This window comes from Triticum aestivum, chromosome 5D (assembly GCF_018294505.1).
Source record: "Triticum aestivum cultivar Chinese Spring chromosome 5D, IWGSC CS RefSeq v2.1, whole genome shotgun sequence".
In the NCBI taxonomy this organism is placed as follows: domain Eukaryota; kingdom Viridiplantae; phylum Streptophyta; class Magnoliopsida; order Poales; family Poaceae; genus Triticum; species Triticum aestivum.
This window is the reverse complement of record NC_057808.1, coordinates 118,174,086-118,198,324: the sequence shown is the minus strand read 5'-3', so window position 1 is coordinate 118,198,324 and position 24,239 is coordinate 118,174,086. Positions and strand designations below refer to the sequence as shown.

Sequence of the window (24,239 nt, the reverse complement as noted above, 5' to 3'; positions counted from 1 at the left end):
TATTTCGGGACTCATCATCTACTAGTAAACCGGAAGGAGGGAGTAGGTACGTAATTGGCACCAGGAGCCTTGGCCAATGGTTCTTGTTATTGGACAGGATGCGCGTGTATGCATTGTTCTCCATCGGTCAGAGAAAACTATTCAACCAATCTTCGCAGTGAAGTGACAATACATGCTACAGCAAATGGGACACTTAATCAATGAGCTCAGCCAGCGTGTTGGTGTTATTATGCCATCACGTATGCCAGTTCAGCACGCTTCCAAAATTACGCGTACGCACCACTCTCTCCCATTAACTGACACATGGGCCCGCTATAGACGGATTACCAGCTAGATCCACTACCATCCGTTCGATGTAGTATGCATGAGAATCCTCTACCATGCAACACGCATTAGTGCATTCTAAGTGGTTTTAAATAGCACTGCTTCCACATGAACATGCGTAAGAAAACACCCCACCACAACATGCAACATACTCCCTCTGTTCAGTTTACTCATGCGTACATCATTGACCTTCAAATGGAGATCACAATATCACCAAGTCACTCTCTCATTCAAAAACTCGTGATAGATCAATGACCTTCTCTTTTCAATGACCAAGTATCAGCATGGAAATATGAGCATGGTAAAACATACTCCTTTTGTTCTGTTTTATAGTGCGCATAAGCTTTAGGCCAAAATTCCATAATGTACTGCGTGGACACAGTTTTAGACAGCACTACCCCTTGCTAAAATGATGGATGCCAGAGAAGGTAGGGCACATAGGAGTGAGACAAACCTGCACGCATGTGTTTTTGGTCAATAGCACAACAAACAGCTCATGCATCGTAAGATCCGTTTGCATGGAAATAGTAGTACTTCTCGGTCGTCGGAACTCGCTCCTCTTCCTTTCGTGTCACGTGGGACATCCAGCATCCTGGTCCATGTGTCATGCAAGAAAATAGATATAAGTACAAGTGAGACTCAGGAACGGTCACATGCGTAGGGGGAGTACATGCAGGGGACGTAGTAATAATGACTAATGAGTAGTCAAATCACACAGTAAGTTGGTTGGACGAAGCAACCATCATTCCACTCTTTAATGGCACGTACGCAATATAAAAGGTTGATATGGAGAGAAAAAGAAACCACTCCACTATATATACATAATAACATAATACTAGCTAGGAGCCTAAGCTACACGCCTGCTTGCTGGGGTCGCTCTCTTCGCACTCTCTTGCATAGAAAGAAGGTGGCCACACCGCGCTGGTCACATATTCGTCCGGATCCCGCCGCCGTGGGAAGAGGAGGATGTTTTGTGTAGACGCGGTCAGCAGTGGCGAGGGAGAAAACCCATTATCGGTGCGTCCCGATCAGGGGTCCCCACCGTTCTCTCTCACAAAGCTTCGGCACAATAGCCTTTGCCCCTTGCTCACTGCCGCGGTATGGGTTGATGTCGCCTCCCACAACCCTCCTAACTACATCACGATGTCCCTTAGGTACAATTTCCTTTTGGAGTCGGCTTGCTCCACTGCCCCAGCTCCCCACATCGCTCCATATGGATACTTCTCTACTTCTACCAGCTTGTATTTGTGATGAGTTTATGTCTCATCAACTAGTGCCACTACTATTATATTCTAATCACACTTCTTCAATATCTTTGCCAATATCTTTGCACGAGAGTTGAGGGATGCGCTGAGCCAATACTTTGCATACCCGTAACTACCCACCATTTCTTCCATAGCAAATTCGGGGGCAAATAGTCTAGTAATTTTTACCTCTTTGAGTTAGAGACATACACATACGATCTTGATGTAGATCATCATGCACTTTGTACCCCATATCAATACAATCAGAGCAGGACATGGGTTTTACCTTTTCGAGAGGGCGCGAACCTAGGTAAACATCATGTCCCTCTTTTGTCCTATCACCATCAAGCTACGTCCACAGCTTGGGACCCCCTACCCAAGATCCATCGTTGGCACCAAGGCACAGAGCATTCGCTTGCCAGCTCACCCATGCTACTACGAGGTCACCAGGACAAGCTCGGCGAGGATTGACCCCCCCCCCCAGATCCGGATCAGATCGTCACCACTACAAATACAAAAGAAGACACTTGATCCACCCGCCTCTACCCGTCCCATCGCCCACACGGCCAAGACTAACAGTCACCGCCGCTGTAGTGTTCCACACTAGAGAGCCAAAACATGCAGACCGCCACCCCGGCATCCATGTCCAAGCCATAACCACCCTCCCACAGCACGGTGCACCCACCTCGGTAGGAGGAGCAAAGGGTATCTCCTTTTACTCCTAGCCCAACATCAACCACGAAGTCTGGATTGACACCTCCATGGTAGGAGGCGTGGACACCTATGCCTCTAGCCAGTCCCGGTGGACCGAGGGAGACACAACTCCGTGACTACCAACGGTCACCGCCGAGCACGCTCACACGGCGCCTTGTCCATGGTCTTCGATGCCAATCTGCCTGATGGACTCGCGATGTCCTGACCACCACCATCAACCACTGTACCCACGAGAAGAGGGACTTCGTCGCCCGCGGTCACCACCCAGACTGGGCCCACCATCATCTACCCAGAGCGGAGATCTGACCCATCCCGGGCCCAAAACTGATCCGCCCGAGAACGAGCTCCAAGTCTTGGCCATCTTTGCCGCATGAGCACCCCGCACCGCCGGTCCAGACCTGGAAAAAGAGAGGCACCACCAGCACCCGCACCCTGCTGCCAACCGCCGCCGCCCAAGCCGTAGCAACTAACCCGCCGATCGATGTAGCCACCCAGCAACGGCCGAACCAGACCGGGGCAAGGGGAGATCCATGCCACGACCTAGCCATCCGCCCACCGGAGCCGCGAGGAGCATCCAAGGCCAGCCAGATTCATTGACAACCTCGAGCAGCTCCCTTGCACCGGGCCTGCACCACCCGGCCAGATCCCTCGATGGATCAGGGCCACCACTACTCGCCTGCATCATACCCCCTCCGCTATCGGTGTTCTGGGAACGAGGGTCCCCAGACTTGCCTGCCTGCAGCCCACGGCGTGGCTCCACTCGCGGCCCAGTACGGCCCGTCTTCACCAACAAATGCTCAAGACCCTCGCGAGGGGCCAAGCCTCGCGAGGCGGACGACACAAGACCTCCTCAGGGGCGGCCTCACCAGGCTAGCTCGCAAGGGGCGGAGAGATCAACGCAAGGCGAACCTCGCGAGGATCCAATGACGTAAGCCATGACGACCAAGACCAGGCGGGCGCCAAGCGGGCGCCCGCGCGCGCAGTGTCCTTGTTTCCTCTTTGGTGCTAAAGGGGCAAGCGCAGGCGAGGAGTCCCGAGGCACCAGGCAAAGGTTTCCATATCGGTGCAACAAGACCAAGACCATCAGGATGGCAGGACGGAGGTCACCGTGGAGCCCAGGACGGCGTCACCACCAGAACCTTTGGCAGGCGAAGACCACCTTTTGTCAGGATAAGCTGTACTAGCTGCCCCCCTTCAAACTTGGCCGTTGTGGGATCCCTTCCCGCTCGATATTTGGGAAGAGGACCAGGCCACTATAAATAGGACTAGCCACCTCCATAGCAGGGGATGGAAACCTTGACCAGCTCACCAAGCACAAGGACACCTCACCTCAGGAGGCTATTCTTCCCTTGTAACTGTTCATCCTCAGCCCGAGAGGCAATCCACCACACCACACTGGAGTAGGGTATTACACCACAATGGTGGCCCGAACCAGTATAAATCTCGTGTCTCTTGTGTTGCGAGTTCGTCGAGCTAAGTCGTGAGATCCTTGAGCGAGCTAGCCATCGAGGGAGAGAGAGATCTTCGTGCGCAACCCAGTGTTCGAACCTCAAGGGTTTTGCCGGAACCCGAAATCCGACATTTGGCGCGCCAGGTAGGGGTGCGCCGAAGCTTTCTTTCCGTTGATCCACGCTCCGTCGTCCCACCAGTTCCATGGCCGACGCTCGCCGGGCTCGCGCTGAGCGCCGGGCAGCCCTTGCTGCTCGCGTCGCCCAGACGGCTCCCGTCGGCGGGCCTCCCCGTTGTTCTCCGTCACCTGCCACCAACGCCGCCACCGGCCCGGCGGGAAACGAGCAGCAAGCGTCCTTGCTGCACCCCTCGGTGCGGCGGGACGGCCGCACCGCCACCCCGTCGCTGACTCCGACAGGCTTGTCGTCTCACGCTCGTCGTGGGCCTGTGGACGCGCAGGCCGCGCTACTCACAGCGCGTGAGCTCCTGCGCTACTGCCCAGTCGATGACCTCTACGAGGAGTGGCTGGACCGCATCGCCGAGCTCGTCAGTGCCGCTGGGGGCTCTCCTGCACCGTCTCTCTCGCTGCCTCGTCCTCCCCCGGCCGCGGGCAACGTGGCCCATGGAGCGCCTCCGCCACCTCTACGTCAAGACGTCGCCCTCGCACCAAGACGCGTGGCCCCTCGACGCGATCCCCCGCGCCGGGTGCCTGCGCGTGAAGAAGGAAGCTGCCATGAGGTTCCTCGGCCACAGCAGGACGCCCTTGCACTCCCTGCGCCACCACGTCAAGACCGTGCACCGCCCGTGGTGGCTGTGCGCGAGTGTCAAGACCAGCCTCCGCAGCGAGCTCCGGCGACCACAACAGGCTATCGCGCCTTCACCCCCGAGCTGCGCAGCGTCATCTGGCCCGGGAAGTTCAAGCCCGATCTGCCATCGCGTAACAATGGCACCCCCGACCCCGCGGAGTTCTTGCAGCTCTACGAGCTGAGAATCGAGGCGGCCAACGGTGACGAAAAAGTCATGGCGAATTGGTTCCCCATGGCTCTCAAGGATGGCACTTGTTCGTGGCTCCTGAACCTGCCCGCGGGATCCATCTCCTCCTGGGGTGAGATGCGTGATCACTTCGTCACCAAATTTCAGGGCACTCGCGACCGCCCTCCGGCCGCGGGTGACCTGCGCCGCATCAAGCAGCAACCCGAAGAAACCCTGCAGAAATACATCCAGCGCTTCAACTGCACCCGCCTCAAGATCCCCAAGGTGACGGACGAGGCCATCATGTCCGCGCTTTCTGACGGCGTCTACAACATCAAGATGAAGGAGGAGCTCGCTATCCATGAAGACCTATTCATGGCTCTGGGGCTGTTCAACCTGGCCACCAAGTGCGCAAGAGCCGAGGAAGGGCGTCTCTCCCTCGTCGAGCTCCCGGCAGTAGAACCAGAAGACAAGAAGGCCAAGGTCAAGGACGTGAAGCGCAAGGGCGCGGCCGTGCTCGCGGCCGAGCCGGAGGTGAAGCATGGCCGCGACCACCCAGAGTCATCCAGGAGCAGCCGTTCGTTCTACGCCTTCCACAACATGCACAACCTCTGTCAAGAGCTCAGGGCCATTTGAGATGGACGCTTCGGTCGACGCCCCGAGAGCAACGACCCGGGCTACGGCCGAGGAGGAGGACGTGGCGGAGGACGCTGGGACGACCGTGGCCCTCGCCAGGAGTGGCGCGACCGGCCTCGTGAGGACCGCTGGCAAGATCAGCCTCGCGAAGGCGCCTGGAGGGATCAGCCTCGCGAGGACCGCCCCCCAGGGCAATGATGGTCTTCCTCCGCTGCCGCCACCACCAAGAAGGAATGACGACCACCATCAGGATGAGGGGGCTGGGGGCTTCCAGGAGCCGCGGGCTATCGCCTGCATCTTGGGCGGAGCTCAAGCCCCGGCCTCTCATCGAATCTTCAAGCAGTTTGCTCGCGAGGTGAACACAGTCCTCCCCAGGCTCGAGGCCACACGCCCACTTAGGTGGTCCAAGTGCGCCATCGCCTTCAGTTCGGCAGATCAGCTCAAGTGCACGGCCACTGCTGGCGCCCTCCCGATGTTTTGCTCACCCGTCATCAGCAGCGTACAAGTCACCAAGACCCTCATCGACAGCGACGCAGGGCTTAACGTCCTGTCTGTCGAGACGTTCGACAGCCTTCAAGTGCCCTGCGATCAGCTTCAGCCTACCAAGCCTTTCTCAGGAGTGACTGACGGCTCCACCACCCCAATCGGGCAGATCCGCCTTCCGGTCACCTTCGGCCAACGCAACAACTGCCGCACTGAGCTCATCGACTTCGACGTCGCCCACATCCATCTGCCATACAATGCCATCCTCGGGTATCGCCCTGGCCAAGTTCATGGCAGTGACACACCACGGCTACAACGTCCTCAAGATGCCAGGAGCGGCGGGATCATCACAGTCCCCTACGAAGAAAGAGACGCGGTGTGCTCCCTCGAGCGCGCCTTCCAAGCAGCGTCAGTCGAAGACCCCGACAACAATGCAGCACAGTACCCTCCTGAGGTCGTCCCCAAGAAGAAGAAGCAGCTACTCCGCTCAGGGCCTCAGGAGAGCGGCACAGCAAGTGGAGCCACGTCAGCATCAGCGCCCGCGCCAGGGGCGCCTCCCTCCCTTGCATAGGAAGGTGCGCCCGGTGCCCTTCTCGGGCAGGGCTCGGGGGCTCTCTTCTGGAGGGCCTTCGACCTTGCCAACATCACGAGCGAGGTGCTCGGGCACCACGTGGAGGCGTGCTTCGCAGCACGTTTCCCTCAGGAGGACACCGGACGAGGAACGCCCGGCGCTCAGGAGCTCATTGCCAGGACCACTCAGGAACTGCAAGATGCAAGGGCCATGCGCGGCGATTGCCGCCCACCTGGTGCGGCTCCCCATCCAGGAGAGGATGGCGGGCTGCGCGTCTGCATCGATATCCTAGGGCTCAACCGGGCTGCATCTCAGGAGCGTTTCTGGCCTTCACACATGGGATGCTGCGAGGGCCCACCTCACAGCTACGTTCGCATGCCCTTTGGCCTGCCGAGCGTGGCGTCCGCCTTCCAGCGCAACCTGCGGATCATTCTGGCGGCTCAGGAGGCCAGGCACCACGCGGTCCTGGCGGAGATGGAGGCGGTCTTCAAGGAACCGCCCGGACCCCCAGAGCCTCCCGAGGCTCAGGGTCCCGGTGGCTCGTGAGGAGCAACCCCTCCACCATGCGTCTTCAGCTGCCCCAACATTCCTTCAACAACAGAACCAGGTGACATTTCCCAAGTTTATTTAGCTGGGAGCGCCCCTCGGGCTGCATCATTCCCAGGTCACGTGGGTCCGTCCCTGTGGCATGCATCCCTTTATCTTTAGCTTACTCTATTGGGGGCGCCCCTCGGGCTGCATCATCCCCAAGCCGCTCGGGTCCGACCCAGTGGCGTGTATCGTTCTTGCATTTATTTGAGCTAGTTTGCTTCTCATGCTTAACCTGTCTGTGATTGCCACCTGCTTGATTGTCGCCTACCACGGAAGCTGCACGCCGACTGTCTTTCTTCAGGATCTTTCGCATAAGAAGGCTAGGAACGGCGTCTGTGCTCGGCCCCATCCCTGCAGCATCGATAAATCCAGCGGCTGAGCTCTGTCTGGCGGGCCGGCCCCGTTCACGTCACCTCCTGGGGTCGCTGGTGCTTGGCCTTCTCATGCAATAACCTCAGGAGATTCATTTGGCGCAGGTTGCCTAACCATCTCGCAGGACCCCCACAATTAACAAGAACCAAGACCAGGCACAACCCGCCTTGAGGTAGGGCTCGTGAGTCCTGCGCTGGCTCACGAGTGCCCAGACACACCTTGTCTAGCCCTGCCGTGCAAGCCATGTGTCAGGGCGGGGCTGTACACACCCCGGGGGCTCTCCGCAGTAGGGAGTCCCCTCCCACGTGCCAGTGGAAGCACCATGCTCCGCGCTGGCAGTCGACACTGCCGAGGAGCGGCTATGCCCGTGCAAGTGCGGAAGCGCTATGCTCCGCGCTGGTGATTGACAACTGAGGGCGGCCCCATGGCCGTATCAACCTCAGGGAGCCCTTGAGCTTAGTGTCTAGCCTCACCGCGCTGCTTTCCCTTCGGGAGGGTAGCGTGAGGGGGCTGGGCTGCGCTCAGGTCACGCCTGGCGTACGCCCCGCCAGGTCCCTCGGACCTGGTCGTCGCATGACCCTCCCGAGCGAAAGCCCGGCGAGGAGGTATGAGGTCTGTTCGTACGTCAAGGGGGACCCTTGGGCATCACGACCTAAGGGCCTAACTGGTCATGTAGCCCCTCACTCCCTGGTCTCGTCCTGGTTTCCGGTCGAGTTAGCGGCGGCTGAGGTATGCGCGGGGTCGGGCCTTGCCGACGTAGAACACTAAGGCCTATTTCTGCATCTCCTTTCTATAAGCTGTTTGCGCGTCAAGGGGGACTCCTGAGCATCGCGACTCAGGAGCCTAACTGGCCACGTAGCCCCTCACCCCCTGGCCTCGTCCTGGTTTCCGGTCGAGTCAGCGGCGGCTGAGGTATGCGCGGGGTCGGGCTCTGCCAACGTAGAACGTAAAGCAAATAGGAAGGAAATCGCAAAATCTCAAGCAAATATTACAAGACATATTGTTCTCCCAGTACCAAACGCAAGTTTAAACGCCTCCACGAGGCACGATGCACATTGTAGGAACTAAACAGGAAAGGAGCCGCCAGCAAGTCACCTCGTCATTCCCGGGCGCCACCATCACCTGCAGGGGATGCTTCTTCCACAGCCGCGTTGCCCTCGCCTTCACCATCCGTTGGAGTTGCAGGTTCAACAGCACCGCCAGGCGCAAGTGCGGGACCGAAGGCGTGGAACTTCTTCAGCAGGGCCTCCACCTGACCCTTCACGGCTGCTGCAGCGGCTGCGTAGTGCTCGTCGTCCACAGGCTCCAGCAGCTCGTCAAGGCGGGCGGCAGGATCACGAAGATGGAGGTGGCTGAAGACGCGCGTCAGCGCACCTGAAGAAAGGACGCGAGCTTCTTCCTCCGCCATGGGGCCGATGCCGCTCACGACCTCCTCAAGCGCCTCGACCAAGTACGGAAGCAGCTGGGCGGGGCCGTCCTCGTCGGTGGTCAGCGGCTTCTCCAGGCCCTTCTCATAGACTGCCTTCAGTGCCACGCGAGACCTCTCCTCGAGGAGCACGAAGGCCGCGCGGTCCTTAGCCAGAACCTTCGCCTTGGCGTCAAGTTCGGCCTTCTCCGCCTTCACCTTCCGCTCCAGCTCCTCCAGCCGGCCGCTCTCAGCGGCCTGCGCCTTCGCCGACTGCTCCAGCTCGGCGTCGCGACCCTTGATGGCGTCCTCCCGGGCCTTCATCTTCTCCTCCTCCGCCTTGCGACCACGAGCTTCTTCTGCACGCGCATCACACAAGGTCCTTAGCTCGGCCTCCAGCACCCGGCAGCGACCCTGGGCGGCCTCGACGTCCTTCAGCGCCGCCTCGCGAGCAGCTGCTTCCTGGGCGGCAGCCTGCTTCTCCCCCTCGGAGGTCGCCGCGGCCTGGCTCAGCGCCGCCCGAACGGACACGTCAGAATGAAGCCAGCCAGAGACCAGCTCCAGGCGCCCAGCCACCAGGTGGGGGTCGGCGCCCTGAAGATCTTCTCGCAGCCGGGTCATCTCAGAAAGAGCGCGCTCCAAGACGTCAGGGGAGGCGGAAGGCCCTGGAATCAGCGGTGCAGCGGGAGGAGGAGGAGAAGGTATCTTCACCATAGCCTGGGAGACTGGGGGCTCCTGAGTCCTGAGCCTTGGAGACCTCAGCAGCCGAGCCGGACACTGGTGCCTCCGGAGCCAGCGGGGCCACGGGGGCTGACTCCTCCCGAGGATTCTCCCCCAGGCCTCGCGAGGACGACCGAGCCGGAGAGACATGAGCACCAACGCTGCCCTTCTCCACAGATGGAGATGCAGCCGGAGCCGGCAGGTTGGCCCCGAGCAGCACCACCGCCTCCTCTTTTCTCTTCTTCGCCGCAGGCGTCGGCCTAATCGCATAGCGGAGAAGCGTCAAGGTCAAGCAGCAGAAGCAAGAACGAAACAAGGCAAGGGCACTTACTGGTCCACCGCGGTGTAGTCCACCCTCCTCTTGCTAAGTTTGAAGACCGAGAGCCTCCCAGCCTGGGGCGCGGGCGCACGGGCTCCAAGGGCTGAGGAAGGAGCAGTGGATGGACCAGAAGCAGCCCCAGGCGGAGTCAGAACAGGGGCGTCGTCTCGAGAGACCAACGCCGACCTGCCCCTTGTCGGGATCACGGGTGGCTCCCCCCTCTGGAGGACACCAGCCTCGTCGTCGTCGTCAGGCATGGTGCGGAGGAGGTCAGCCTTGCACAAGGGGGAGATCTCCCCCGTCCCCTCGAGGGTCGCCTCCGAGTCGCGCTCCTCGTCTTCCTTCTCTTCCTCCTCCTCGCGAGAGTCGTCAGAAGACACTTCCACGGGCGCTGTCGCAGCCGGGACCGCAGGAGGCGCTAGCGGCACCAGCCCGCGCCCATCAAAGGTTGGCCTGGCAGCCACGACCTACGCCTCGTCCTTGCGGCGGAACAAGGGAACGAAGGCACTCGGCGGGTATTCCTGGTCGTCCCCGACCAGGAGGCGAAGAGCCGCAGCCAGCTCTTCGTCAGGCAAGGCTTCCGGGCTCAAGCGAAGCTTGTCTTCTTCGCCCCCAAGCCTCCATAAGGGGCGCGTACGCGCCTGAAGTGGGGCCACGCGCAGCATCAAGAATTCCCTCATGAGCATGGCCCCTGTCACCTTCGCCGCCTTCGCGTTGCCCGGCTTCAGGTCGACATTCATCTTCTCCAGCACCGACGTCGCCCGGTCATCTGTGAGCTTCGCACGAGACCACCCCGCGTCAGACTGGGGCATCTCCGTTGGCAGCACCAAGCGTGGGTGGACGCACTTGGCGTCCATCATGACCCACTTGCTCCTGTAGCTGTCGGCCTTCTTCCCAGCCTTCGAGATCGAGTTGGCCTTGCCGGCCGCGATGAAGTTGGCGCACCCGGAGGTACGACCATCGTTGATGCGAAGGAAGAAGAAGTGGTGCAGCAGAGACGGACGGCATCACGCCGACATACGCCTCGCAGTAGAAGGCGAAGATCGACAGAAGGAGAACAGAGTTGGGATGAAGATGCAGCGCCTGCAGCCCGTAATGGCTAAGAACCTCATAGAAGAAGTCGGAGAAGGGGGGAACCAGCCCTGCGACGACGCTGCTCATGAAGAAGGGGAAGAAGGTGCTTCCCGCAGGCTCCGGCACGGCAGAGCCAGCCCGGAGCTCGGTCTTCCCCCTCTCGTTGCTCTCTCCCGCTGTCAGTAGGTGCGTGGCGGTGAGGTTCTTCTCTGAGACATTGGGCGCATCCAGAGCCGGCTCGTACCAGGCGAGCGATGAAGAAACCTTGACCTTCCGAGGCGCCATTGGTCGCTGATTCGGAAGGGGATAGGAGCAGATCTGGAGATTTCGGAAGCGAGGGGCGAGAAAGGGGATCTGGAGCAAGGAGGAAGAAAGCAATGAAGCGGAGATGCGCCAGCCTTTTGTCAGACGGGCAGTTGCCGAGGCAGCGTGGGGAAGCGGAGACACCTACGTCCAATCAATCGCCACGCGTCGACCCAGGCCGCAGGCTGTTGGGGCCCGCGGCGCTCCGCACTTGCCCTTTGGCTTCGCCTCGAAGCCAAGTCCGAGTGCACCTTGGGCCCGGGGGCTACTGTCGGCGTTCTGGGAACGGGGGTCCCCAGACTTGCCTACCTGCGGCCCACGACGTGGCTCCACTCGCGGCCCAGTACGGCCCGTCTTCACCAACAAATGCTCAAGACCCTCGCGAGGGGCCAAGCCTCGCGAGGCGGACGACACAAGACCTCCTCAGGGGCGGCCTCACCAGGCTAGCTCACGAGGGACGGAGAGATCAAGGCAAGGCGAACCTCGCGAGGATCCAATGACGTAAGCCATGACGACCAAGACCAGGCGGGCCCAGGCGGGCGCCCACGCGCGCAGTGTCCTTGTTTCCTCTTTGGTGCTAAAGGGGCAAGCGCAGGCGAGGAGTCCCGAGGCACCAGGCAAAGATTTCCATATCGGTGCAACAAGACCAAGACCAGCAGGACGGAGGTCACCGTGGAGCCCAAGACGGCGTCACCACCAGAACCTTTGGCAGGCGAAGACCACCTTTTGTCAGGATAAGCTGTACTAGCTGTCCCCCTTCAAACTTGGCCGTTGTGGGATCCCTTCCCGCTCGATATTTGGGAAGAGGACCAGGCCACTATAAATAGGACTAGCCACCTCCATAACAGGGGATGGAAACCTTGACCAGCTCCCCAAGCACAAGGACACCTCACCTCAGGAGGCTGTTCTTCCCTTGTAACTGTTCATCCTCAGCCCGAGAGGCAATCCACCACACCACAACGGTGGCCCGAACCAGTATAAATCTCGTGTCTCTTGTGTTGCAAGTTCGTCGAGCTAGGTCGTGAGATCCTTGAGTGAGCTAGCCATCGAGGGAGAGAGAGATCTTCGTGCGCACCCCAGTGTTCGAACCTTAAGGGTTTTGCCGGAACCTGAAATCCGACATCCGCCAACAGGCATGATTGCCTGGAGGCAGGGCCACACCCGTCGGCCCATGCCTACCTGACCTGCGCCGCTCAACACACCAGACCGATAGGACCGCCGTTATCCAGACCAACGCTGGCCCGCCGAGCACGCGCCTCCGGAATCCGCGCAGCCGCCGCAGCCCTGCCATCTGCCCACGCTGCCGGCACGCCCGTCTAACTTGCTGACGCCGCACCCTCGACACGCTGCCGCCCCGCGCTGCGCACACTATCGGGAGGGGAGAAATGCCCACCCTCCTGCCTCCGCCGCCTACACCGACTGGGCTTTGCCCGACGGCGACGAAGGGGAGGGAAGGCGAGGAGGGGGAGGGAGGGGACGAAAGCTAGGGTTCACACCCTGCGCACACTATCGGGCGAGACGAGTTTCCGATCAACTCGGATTCGTGTCCTAGCTATTCTAGCCGGGCACTTTTTTTTTACACTTAAGTTGGTGCTAATGAATTGAGAAGTACATTGTGAATGTTTTCGTTCCCTGTAGCATCTATGAACGTGACGTTTTTATTCTTTTTCTTTTTTGGCAGCAGTAGCGTTTTTCTAACCCGAGCACATTTTTTTCAGTAGTAAAAAAAAACACATTTGTTTTCACCACTCAAAAAAAGAAGAAGAGAAAAGACACGCCATCACCTTGACCGTTGCAACTCCCGTCCCGAGTACCCTAGTTGGAAATTTCCCTGTCCGTCCCCAATTCGAGACGGAAATCTCCCGTTCCGCTCCCGATTCGAGACGGACGCGCCGCCGCCGACCTCCTCCTGCCCACCCCCGCTCCCGCTCCGGATCCAGCCCCCAGCCCACCAGCTCCACTTTCCTTCTATATCCGCCGCCACGCACGCCACCTCGGCGAAGCCGCGTCCGCAAGGACAAGCCTCCGGCTGCCGCAACCGCCTCTGCCCCGGCTATAAAGGCGCGCACTTTGGCCGGTCCGCTCCTCCTCTCTTCGCCCAGGCCATGCCTCTCGCCTCGATTCGTCCTCAACTCCTGCCTCTCCTCCTCCCGCGTCTGGTTTCATCTTGCTCCTCCTCGCTCGACTCGTCCGTTTAGACTAGAAAGAATTGCTCGTCCTCGATTCGTCTGTTTTGAAGCGCGTCTGATTTGATTGATTTTGCTCGTCCGCGGTTCATCCGTTTAGATAGAAATCACGTCTGGTTTCATTTTGCTCGTCCTCGCCGTCGCCAGTTTAGCATCGCTTCCGAGTTGATTCTGCTCGTCCTCGCCGTCGCCAGTTTAGAATCGCTTCTGAGTTGATTTTGCTCGTCCTCGCCGTCGTCAGTGTAGAGTTGCGTGTGATTTGATTCTGCTCGTCCTCCCCGTCGTCCGTTTAGACCAGAATCGCGTCTGTTTTGATTTTCTTGTCCTCGCCGTCGTCAATTTAGATAGAATCGCGTCTTGATTTGATTTTGCTCGTTCTCGTCCTAGTCCGTTTGGAATCGCGTCTGATTTGATTCTGCTCGATCCCCTGTGTTGCTGCTGGGTTCTTTACACTGATTCTCTCGCGTGTTCTTCGTGCCGTCTCATCGGGGGTATCCGTGGAGGAAGCGAGCGGTCGGTCGGTCGGTCGGTTTGGGTCGTCTGGTTTGCGAACTAACAAGTCTGTTTGAGAAACTTCTGCGTGCGCTTTGTTATCTGAGAGACGCTCACGTTCCTGCGTTTCGTATTCGCGTCGGGCCCTTGTTCGCGTCTGCTTTTGAAATTGGAATTGCTGTTTATCGTGCTCGTTCAGATCGGTTCCTCTGTTCCGTCACCTGCGCTGTTCGTCGGTTACTTTCATATCTCAAACGCATGCGCCCTTTGATACTACTTGATGGATGTTCAGATCTCAAATGTTGTGTTGTTCAGACCGGTTATTTTGATTGAAATTGGATTGTTGGTCCTCTGTCGATTCTTATTCTACTTGATGGATGTTCAGGGTGTTACTATGTTGTTTTCAATTGCTTACTTCTTGTCATGCTTTGCTCATGTTCCCATATATGGTGATGCTCATCATACGAGTACTAGATGAGGTGCTGCTAGTTAGTCCCCCTTAGACTTTGTTCTAGATAAAAGAGCATAACTCCAGAATTTTGTCATTACACACTTGGGCATATAATTCTGTTGTGAGCATAATTCCAGAATTTATTTATCTGTGAAAGCTTGTTCATCACATGTTTTTTGTCAATGCTGCTAACTTTATAGCTTTCTGAGATTACTTCGGTCTTGCATGTATTAGCTTTCTGTTTGTGCCCCTATCTAAGTCTGTTTCTTGTGTGCAAGCGCTCCATTCTGTGTGTGTCACTGTGTGTGGCTTGATGGTGAATATGTGTGGCTTTATTCTGTGTGTGTGTGTGTGGCTTGACTCTGTGTGTGTGTGTGTGGCTTGATTGTGTGTGTGGCTTGACTGTGTGTGTGTGTGACTCTGTGAATATTGCATTTGCTTGATGGTGTGGCTGGTATGCTTTGTTGAATGATTGGTTGTATAACTTGTGTTTTATATTGTTGTGGCACGATTGGTTGCTGTTTGTTGAATGCGAACTCGTATCTTGACGAATAATCATGTATGCTAACTTGGTATTGGTAGTTCCTGATCACCTATTACTTGTTTAGTGTAGACTGACTATTCTTTTTTCTGAACTTTTTTGTGATTATGTCTTCACATTGCACTGCTCGATCCATATCGACATGCCCACGCTGTCTGGTGAGGATAAAGATGTAAGGAACTCCTCCCAAGAATCTCTCTTGCTCTTTGTATTAACTTGACGACTAGGCTTTACATGTTAAAAAATATTTTTTTCGTGAAACTGGAGCTCCTTGCTGTAACCCATTATATGACTTTATGAGCATGCACCACTTTCAGGTTATGAGAAAAATAGGGTGCCCCAACCAAGATTGACTTCCTCTCTCTTTCTTATACAAGGCATGCAGAAGATGTGTGGCAAGTAAGTAACTCATTATGTCAGATATTTAGAGTGTACTACTTCACAGTGCCATCTTTCCCAACAGATTGAAATTTTTAATATTGATATTGGGTTGAATAGTATCACATGTTTGTTTGCATTTCATACTTTGGAAAAATGTTCCTAATGTTGATAGAGTATTTTTCCTGCAATAGGCATGGGAGTTCCTCTCAAAGTTAGGTGATCTTAGCCAAACTCTGATTTTTGCCAAAATTGAGAATGTGGAGGTAATTTCAAGATATTCCTTCAACATTCCTGAGCAACTTGGATTTGTTTACCACCTATTGACTCCTTATTCCTTGCAGGGCTTGAACCATTTTGATGAGATCCTGGAAGAAGCAGATGGTATAATTCTGTCAAGAGGAAACCTTGGAATTGATCTTCCACCTGAAAAGGTTGGTTATCTCAACCTTCGCAATGCATTATCTCTTAACGTGTCGTCCTAGTTGTGAAAAAATTAGAGAGAATCACCCCAATGCATTGTTTCTTAAGGGTTGTATCTAAATGATGTTGCATTGTGGAGAAAATTAAAGAGTAGGAAAACAGGGAGTGCAAGAAAACGAGCTAAGAGCCGTATCTATATGAACATACAGCTCCACTCTCGTTCTTTCTTAATTATTACAGTGCCACATCAGCATTTTGACTATGATAACGTGCTAAGAGAAGCATTGTGAGTGCCCTTGGCAGTTGTGAAGGCATTTTGCTTGATTAACATGTATTTTCCCCATTTGCATGAAGCTTAGTGATGATTTTATGTGCTTTACTTAGATTTGCTCTTTTTTTAAACAAAAATCAAGGGTCTGTATTGAGCACTACTTTGTTCGTTCTTTAGGTGTTCTTATTTCAGAAGTCTGCTCTGCACAAGTGCAACATGGCTGGAAAGCCTGCTGTTGTTACTCATGTTGTGGACAGTATGACGGACAACCTAAGGCCTGCTCGTGCGGAGGCAACTGATGTGGCAAACGCGGTGCTGGACGGTTAGTTTTTGCCTCTTGCAGATATCTTATACTTTGGTGATCCTGTAAGTTTTTGCCTCTTGCAGAATCCAATGAAAGTTCTGATTCCGAAAGCTCTGACTCTGAGGTATTCATTTACCTACCAATTTCGAAGTGGAAGCTTCATCATTTAATAGCATTTTTAATTATCTTTTTGCCTGATTTCACCATGTTTCACTTCGTTTTCAGAAGCCAGCTACTGAAGTGAAGAATTCTGCGGGTTGCTACTGCACAAAAGAAAAACCAGGAATTGGACGGCTCTGACAGTGATTCTGATGATTCATCAGATGAGGTAAGAATCATATTTCTAGCAATGCATGTCTATGTGAGATAATTACAAAAGCATAAAACATATTCCTTGCACTTACCATTCCCCTGATCTTGTCGTTTAATTCTGTGGAGTACTAATATTTCTTAGTCCTAACTGGAAAACCATTTGCAGGATATGGCCACTAAAAAATCAGTAGCCAAGAAAGTGGTAGAATCCAGTGAAAGTTCTGATTCTGACTCCGAGGAGGTATCAGTCAGCTAGTTATATGAAAACTAAGGCTTCATTATTCTGTCTTTATAATGTGATACTAACATTTTCAATATATTTCCAGGATACCACTGCTAAACCAGTTAAGAAGAATAAAGAATCTAGTGATAGCTCAGATCCTGACTCAGATTCAGATTCTGAAGAAGCAAGTTCTCTGTTGTACTTGTTTACTCTTGGTAACTTCTCTTGTGTGATATTTGTATTTCTTAAACATTGTTTTGTTTCTAGCAAATCTTTTGTCTATGCCATCTTTCTAATGCGGTTCCTTTCTATGTCCAGGATACCACTGCTAAAACAGTTTCTGTAAAGAAAGAAGAATCTAGTGGTAGCTCAGATAATGACTCGGATTCCGATTCTGATGAAGTAAGTGTTCTGTTACTTGCTTACTCCTGGTCACTTTTTTGTTGTGCAATGTTTAAAATTCCTTCCAATGTTTTGCAGCCAGCAAAATCTACTATTCCTGCTAAGAGGCTTCTGACAACAGAGAAAAAGAGTGAACATGTACGCATTATTTTTTAAATTTTATTTTCTTGAAAGCATTGTCTTCTGTGATATTTGTTGTACATTAATTGATCTTGTTGTAATTCAATATTTGCAGTCCAAGGATGATTCTGATGATAGTTCTGATGAGAGTGATGAAGAGCCTGCACTAAAGAAGCCTAAGGAATTTTTGGTGTTTGCTTTTTCATCTGAAGATTTTGGTCTCTAAGGTTGCCAAGAAAGAAAGCAGTGGTGATGATGACAGTTCTGAAGAGAGCTCCAGCAGTGATGATGAAAACGATCAATCGGTGTCAATGTGAAAGTCCAAGCAGAACGAAGTATGGTTTGAGTATATTTATGCTGTTGTAATTTTTCCTCTTATGTTTGATGGTAATCAGCCTCTAACTATCTTCCTAATTTCAGGAACGAAGATCTGAATCACCCTCGCCCCTCTAGAGAAATCAGTTTACTCATTCAAGTTCTGGAAATTCTTTATAGCTTTCTGAGTTTACTTCGGTCTTGCATGTGTTAGCTTTCTATTTGTCTGTTTCTTCCCCTTTCTTTGTCTGTTTCTTGTGTGCAAGCGCTCCATTCTGTGTGTGTGACTGTGTGTGGCTTGACTCTGTGTGTCTGGCTTGACTCTGTGTGTGTGTGTGTGGCTTGACTGTGTGTGTGACTGTGTGGCTTGATTGTTTGTGTGCTTGACTCTCTCTGTGTGTGTTTGTGTGACTGTGTGTGAATATTGCATTTGCTTGATGGTGTGGTTTGTATGCTTTGTTGAATGATTGGTTGTGTATAACTTGTGTTTTATATTGTTGGGGCCTAACACTGCCTTTGCCGGTCCCAAGCCCGGATGTGAAAATGTGGAGGGAGCTGCAGTTACCTCCTTTTTATTGTTTGCATTACGAGTGTCGATAGAAATTACACAGTCTAGGTTACTGTCCTAATCGAATAGTGAATCTTCACATAATTTGTTTGCATGTGATTCCTTTCTGAAGTTGTACGAGGTCAGTGTTTTTCTTATACGATACCAAAGGGAAGCGACTGTGTGTGGCTTGACTGTGACTGTGTGTGGCTTGACTCTGTGTGTGTGACTGTGTGTGGCTTGATTGTTTGTGTGCTTGACTCTCTGTGTGTGTGTGTTTGTGTGACTGTGTGTGAATATTGCATTTGCTTGATGGTGTGGTTTGTATGCTTTGTTGAATGATTGGTTGTGTATAACTTGTTTTATATTGTTGGGGCCTAACACTGCCTTTGCCGGTCCCAAGCCCGGATGTGAAAATGTAGAGGGAGCTGCAGTTACCTCCTTTGTATCGTTTGCATTACGCGTGTCGATAGAAATTACACAGTCTAGGTTACTGTCCTAATCGAAAAGTGAATCAATCGAAAAGTGAATCTTCACATAATTTGTTTGCATGTGATTCCTTTCTGAAGTTGTACGAGGTCAGTGTTTTTCTTATACGATACCAAAGGGAAGCGAGTAACTAAGAATCTAGGCCTATACGGGTTTTATTTTTCTCCCTTTTTGGATTTTTTTTACGGTGCCTTGTCAGCATGACGTGTATGGTGCTTTGGTTTTACTTCTGTGACTGATTTTTTTAGGTGGAGAGGTCTGCACGTACGACACGTTTTGGATTTGTTTTGGAGTCCACCGCTTTGACTGTCTTCTGACGCTTTGACTGTTTCCATCGTAGGTGATGTGTGCTTTCTGGTTTTGACTGTGTCTCCTTGTTTGCCACGTATCATTTTTGTATGTCAGTTTGTTTGGGCCGATTTTTCTGGGCTCTTCTCGTGGTACGGGTGTGTTCCTTTCTTTTTTCTTCTGCTGCCTATAAAGTCCTTCTGGTGTTAGATCTTCTGGTTGATCTGTTCCAAGTCACTCTGAATATATTCCTGATGCTACTTCTGGCGATGGATCTTCTGTGTTTTAAGTGCCGCTCAATATGTTCCTGGTATGTTTTGCTTAATTTATTTTTTTCTGTTGTGTGTGCTTTTGCTGCTATATGCGCTGTGTTCATATTATTGTATGGTTTTCTGTGGTTAGTTTTGGATCCTAGTGAAGCGCGCCGGTGTCGGCATGAGATTCAACGTGGGAAGCGTCCTATTTATTTATACAACCACGTGGCTCGAGTCAAGGAAATTCTCAAGCATAAAACGGCATCTTCTTACTCGGCGTGCTTTTAAAGGAGAAGTTGGTATTGAATTTATGGATCTGTGTAGCTACCTGATCCCGGTATATGAAATTGAGCCTCTTGAGAAAGTTACTGATGTGATGCTGCAGACAAAATTGACCAATACTTGTGGTGTGAAGGGGACAAACATTACCTCTTCCCAAATTGTATAAAGCCTGCTGATTCAGAACCACCTCCACATTACTTGTTTACAAGTGGTGCCAAGGTATAAATAATTTGCAGGACATATGGAACACTAGCGATGGGCTTATTCTTATGGTCTAATTATTAGTGCAGTGCATATTACACTATTAATCTGCCATATTGTGATTCACTTGCATGCAAAAATCTGCCCCTAATGATTTACTCCCTCCGTTCCAAAATAGATGACTCAACTTTGTACTAACTTTAGTATAAAATTAGTACAAAGTTGAGTCATCTATTTTGGAACGGAGGGAGTATTTCAGTATGAATAGTACCATGTCCAAGTTAACGGGTTTAAAGCTAAATAGTATTGTGGCGGACTTTAAATGCATATAATAATTTTTGGACAACTTTTGTAATTCAAAGTGAACTAATTTAATCATGATAGAGTATTGTAGTTGTTAGACTGAATGGAGGTTAGTGCCTGGCGGCTTTGAGAAACTAAATAACTTACCTACTTCCGTCTATTTTTTTTAATGTTTATATAGTAATTTCTGAAGAACAGTGATTTCATAATGGTGAGAGAAATGGCATGGCTATGTGTCAATTTTTTCCAGATTTGTTAGTGAAGCAACCTGGATATCATTTACTTGAGACTTGAGGTTGCTTGTCATATGTATTATTGTACTGGCAAATCTCCTAGTTCCTGTAATCATTTTCCCGAGCAGTGTCTTTTTTCATCTGTACACATGTTCACTTCTTTTGGATCTGGTGAAAACATCAGATGAAGTTAATCCTTTTTGTTCCTGTTCATATTCATATTCAACTTGGATATTAACATGGCACTCATTTCAAATCGTTGTACTGGACTTGAACATTTGCAGGATGAAGTCGAAGCGGCACGGATGGCAGCAATCAACAAGGAAATTAAACGTGTGTTGACAGAAGTTCTTCTGAAGGTTTGTCATTGCATGAACTTATTTAGCTAGGTTTAGCAGAAGATGCACTTCTGTTCTAAATTCAGCAAGTCTGTCATTTCTTACTTTTGTACTTTTGTCATTCCAGGTTACGGATGATCATTTTAATGAGATCGCAACCAAAGTTATGAAGATGATTCATCAGCTGAACGTGAGTGAATTATACTAAAACTTTATGGTAAATTACATTGCTGATTATCGCCTCTGTGTTGCAGCAAATGAGACCACTGGTGTCTCTAGCTCAAAGGAGCTTGGTCTGGGAGAATCAGAAGTCAAGACCACAGCTAAAGGTGTAGTCCCTGCTAAGCCAAACAATGTTAGCTCTACTGGTCGTTCTGATGGTACTGGGCTAAGTTCTCCTAAAGGTGCTCTTCTTGGTCTTGCTAGTTATGATTCAGATGACGAGGATGATGAGGGTGATGGGTAAGGGTTTAATTCCAAATTTATCATCTGAAATTAAAGTTGTGCAGCTCATCCTAAAGAAAGTAAGTTCTTGAAAAACACAAAGCGGACATGGTTTCCTAGAATTTATTTTCTGAAGGAGGAAGAGCTTATTATTAACTTTCTGAGTTTACTTCGGTCTTGCATGTTTTAGCTTTCTGTTTTTGCTCCTATATCTATATATGTTTCTTTCCATTTCTTGGGGGCACGCGCTCCATTGTGTTTGTGTGTAATTGTCTGTGTGATGTTCCCCTATCTGTCTGTTTCTGTCTGTTTCTTGTGTGCAAGTGCTACATTGTGTGTGTGCAAGTGCTACATTGTGTGTTTGTGTGTGTGATGTGCCCCTATACATGTCTGTTTCTTTGTCTGTTTCTTGTGTGCAAGCGCTTGATTGTGTGTGTGTGCTTGTGTGACTGTGTATTGCATTTTCTTGATGGTGTGGCCTGTATGCTTTGCTGAATGATTGGTGTTGTATAACTTGTGTTTTGTATTGTTGTGGTTTAACACTGCCTTTGCCAGTCCCAAGCCCGGATGCGAAAATGTGGAGGGAGCTGCAATTACCTCTGTATTGTTTTCCTTAGAAGTGTGGATTGAAATTACTTTGTCCTAATCGAATAGTGAATCTTCACATAATGTCGTAGTATGTGATTCAAGCTTGGAAATGCATCCTTCCTTGCTATGAAAAATCTAGCAAGTGTAATTGTCGTTAGAATTTGTCCCGTCTCCTAAATTAATCGCGCTGGTTTCTTAAATCTTGCCAGCACCGCTTTTCTAAAAATCAGTTATTTGTTTTTATTTGGCTTTAGGTTGAATTTTGTGGCTGTCTGATCTTGCACGAATCTCAACGTCATAGATGTTCCTCATTTGTCTGTCACTCACGAGTGCGTGTTGGGTCTATTTGTTGTTGAGCTTTTTATTCGGGTTGTGGGTCGCCCTCTCCTTGTTTGGATGTGGGGGTCTCTGCCAGGAAACCATGCGGTCCTGGTGTCCTATTATTCTTCATTTGTGCTATCGCTTCAAACACTTCTTCTCAGTGAATGGTGCTCGTTCTCGTCTGCACCTAGCTGCGGTAAATCCCTAACCACACACTCATCGAGCGACACAAAATTATACTCTGGTGCTCCAAAAACTTTTCTGTAATAGCTAGAGATGTACAATTTTAGGTTCTCATGCGCTACAATTGTACCCTTATCTTGTTCAAGCTAAATTTTTTCTTCTTCGTATGCTTTCCATTTGCAATTTTATGGAAAAACTGTGTGTTGTCATCTCCCCTGGCGAACTTGTTAGAGTTGTGTCGAATATTATCTGTACAAGGTAGGTTACAGTTATGTGACGCTCGGATAATTAAGCTACAGTGAACCTCCGCTAATGATGCCACGTCACCTCGGTTACTGTTGATAAACTCGCGTCAGTTCGAAACCTAGTTCAAATTTAAAATAAAGGCAAACAATAAAAGTTCTCAAATATTAAAACTAAATGTTTAGGTGGAGCCAAATAATGCATAGGTAATTATGATGGAGAAACCACATTTTTATGAAATGTTTAAATAATCTAAAATGAATAAACATTAGCTAAAACAATTAAATAAATGCCTTTTGAATTTTATAAAATACTAAACTATTTTGTTCAGGGGTAAAACTTTTTGTGGCAGTAGTTCGAATTGTAACTCTATTTTAGGTGTGGATTTTACTTTTTGTAAAACTATAAAATATTAAAGAAATAAAAGAAAACAGAAAACAAAGGTAAGAATAAAAGAAAACAAAAGATAATAGAAAAAAGGAACAAAAGAGACCCCCTGGGCCACTTGGCCCATCTAGCCGAAAGGGCCTAGCCCACTCCCTCGTCCCGTTCCTCTGCTACAGGGAGGCAGGGGGGATCATGGCGCTCATCCCCCCCGGCCATGGCCGTGCAAGCCCTGAGTGGCAGCCATCCACGGCCTCCCCCTCGGCATAAATAGCCCCCTCTCCCTCCGCCGAAACCCTAGACCGCCCACATCCGTCTTCCCCTCGACCCCCCGTCTTCCCCATCCCCTTCTGCTCGATCTGAGCTCAGCGGTGACCGAGCTCCACGCCGTCGTTGCGCTGGCCACCATCGTCCCTGCCGGCCGAGACCTTGCCAGAAGACGCACCTGCCTCCTCTACTTCATCTACAACTGCCGGATCGAGCTGGAGCGCTCCGTATCGTCGCCATCGAACCATCTTCTCCGCCTTCGGCCGCCGCATCCCGACCACCTCCGGCTGCCCCGAGCCGCTCCTCATCACCGATGTGAGCACCGCGCGTTTCCCCCTCTGTTCTCGCCTTCGATCTAGTCCCCTAGCTACCGTCGCCATTGTCGGAGCAACGCCGCCGCTGCCGAGCTCCGTGCCATCACTCTAGTGCTCCCCCAGCACATAAGCGTGCTCGTGGTGTTGCTTAGAAGCAGCCTAGCCCATCAGTTCATCAGGTGCGTGCCCGTGTTCCCGTATCCCTTGAGCCGAGCCACTGCCTCCACCTAACCTCGTCGCCGACGTCTTCTCCGTCCACAAACCCCCGCACTCGCGTGCGCCTGCCCTGCCTGCGCCGCATGCCCGCTCCTACCCGCGCACAACCGCACCACGCGCCGCCGCCCTCCCGGCCACGCTGCGCACAGGCCCAGCCGCGCCCGCCGCGGACCTCTGGCCGTGAACGGCTGCGCCTGACTGTGCCTCCGCGCGCGCCCGGTTGCGCGTGGCCTCGCCCGCTGCTCATCCCTGCTGCTTCGCTGATGCGCTGCTGCTGCTCTTGCTGTTGTGCTGCTGCTGCCGCGCTGCTGTCCTTGCGTGCCGCTGCTTATTGTTACTTCTGCTGCTGTGTGCCGCTAGTTGCTGCTTGCTTCTGCTGCTCGCTAGCTGCAGCTGCTGCCTACTGCAGCTGCTGGCCATGGCCGCCGTGGCCTTGTGCCCGTGCATGCTAAGTGCTAACCATGGCTAGCCCTGTGTGTGTGTGTGTTCTGGGTGTGTATGGCCAGCCCAAATCCTGATTAGGGACTAATTTAGTTAGTTAGTCTAATTAGTATTACTAGTTAATTAGTCCAATAGTAGATGACATGTGGACCCATTGTAGTTTAAAGAAAAACAAAAATTTAGTCTAATTCAATGACATGTGGCCCCTACACTATTCATATGTTGACTAGTCAACATTTGACTGGGTCAACCTAGCCACACTGGCCCCACTGTCATACACTACGGCTACAATAGCACTAGGTGACAAA

At 52.1% G+C, this 24,239-nt stretch overlaps 1 pseudogene; it reads left to right on the top strand.

Moving 5' to 3' along the window:
- Positions 1-5,006: 5,006 nt before the first annotated feature.
- Positions 5,007-22,446, top strand: LOC123120337 (nucleolin 2-like; annotated as a pseudogene).
- The last annotated feature ends 1,793 nt before the right edge of the window (positions 22,447-24,239 follow it).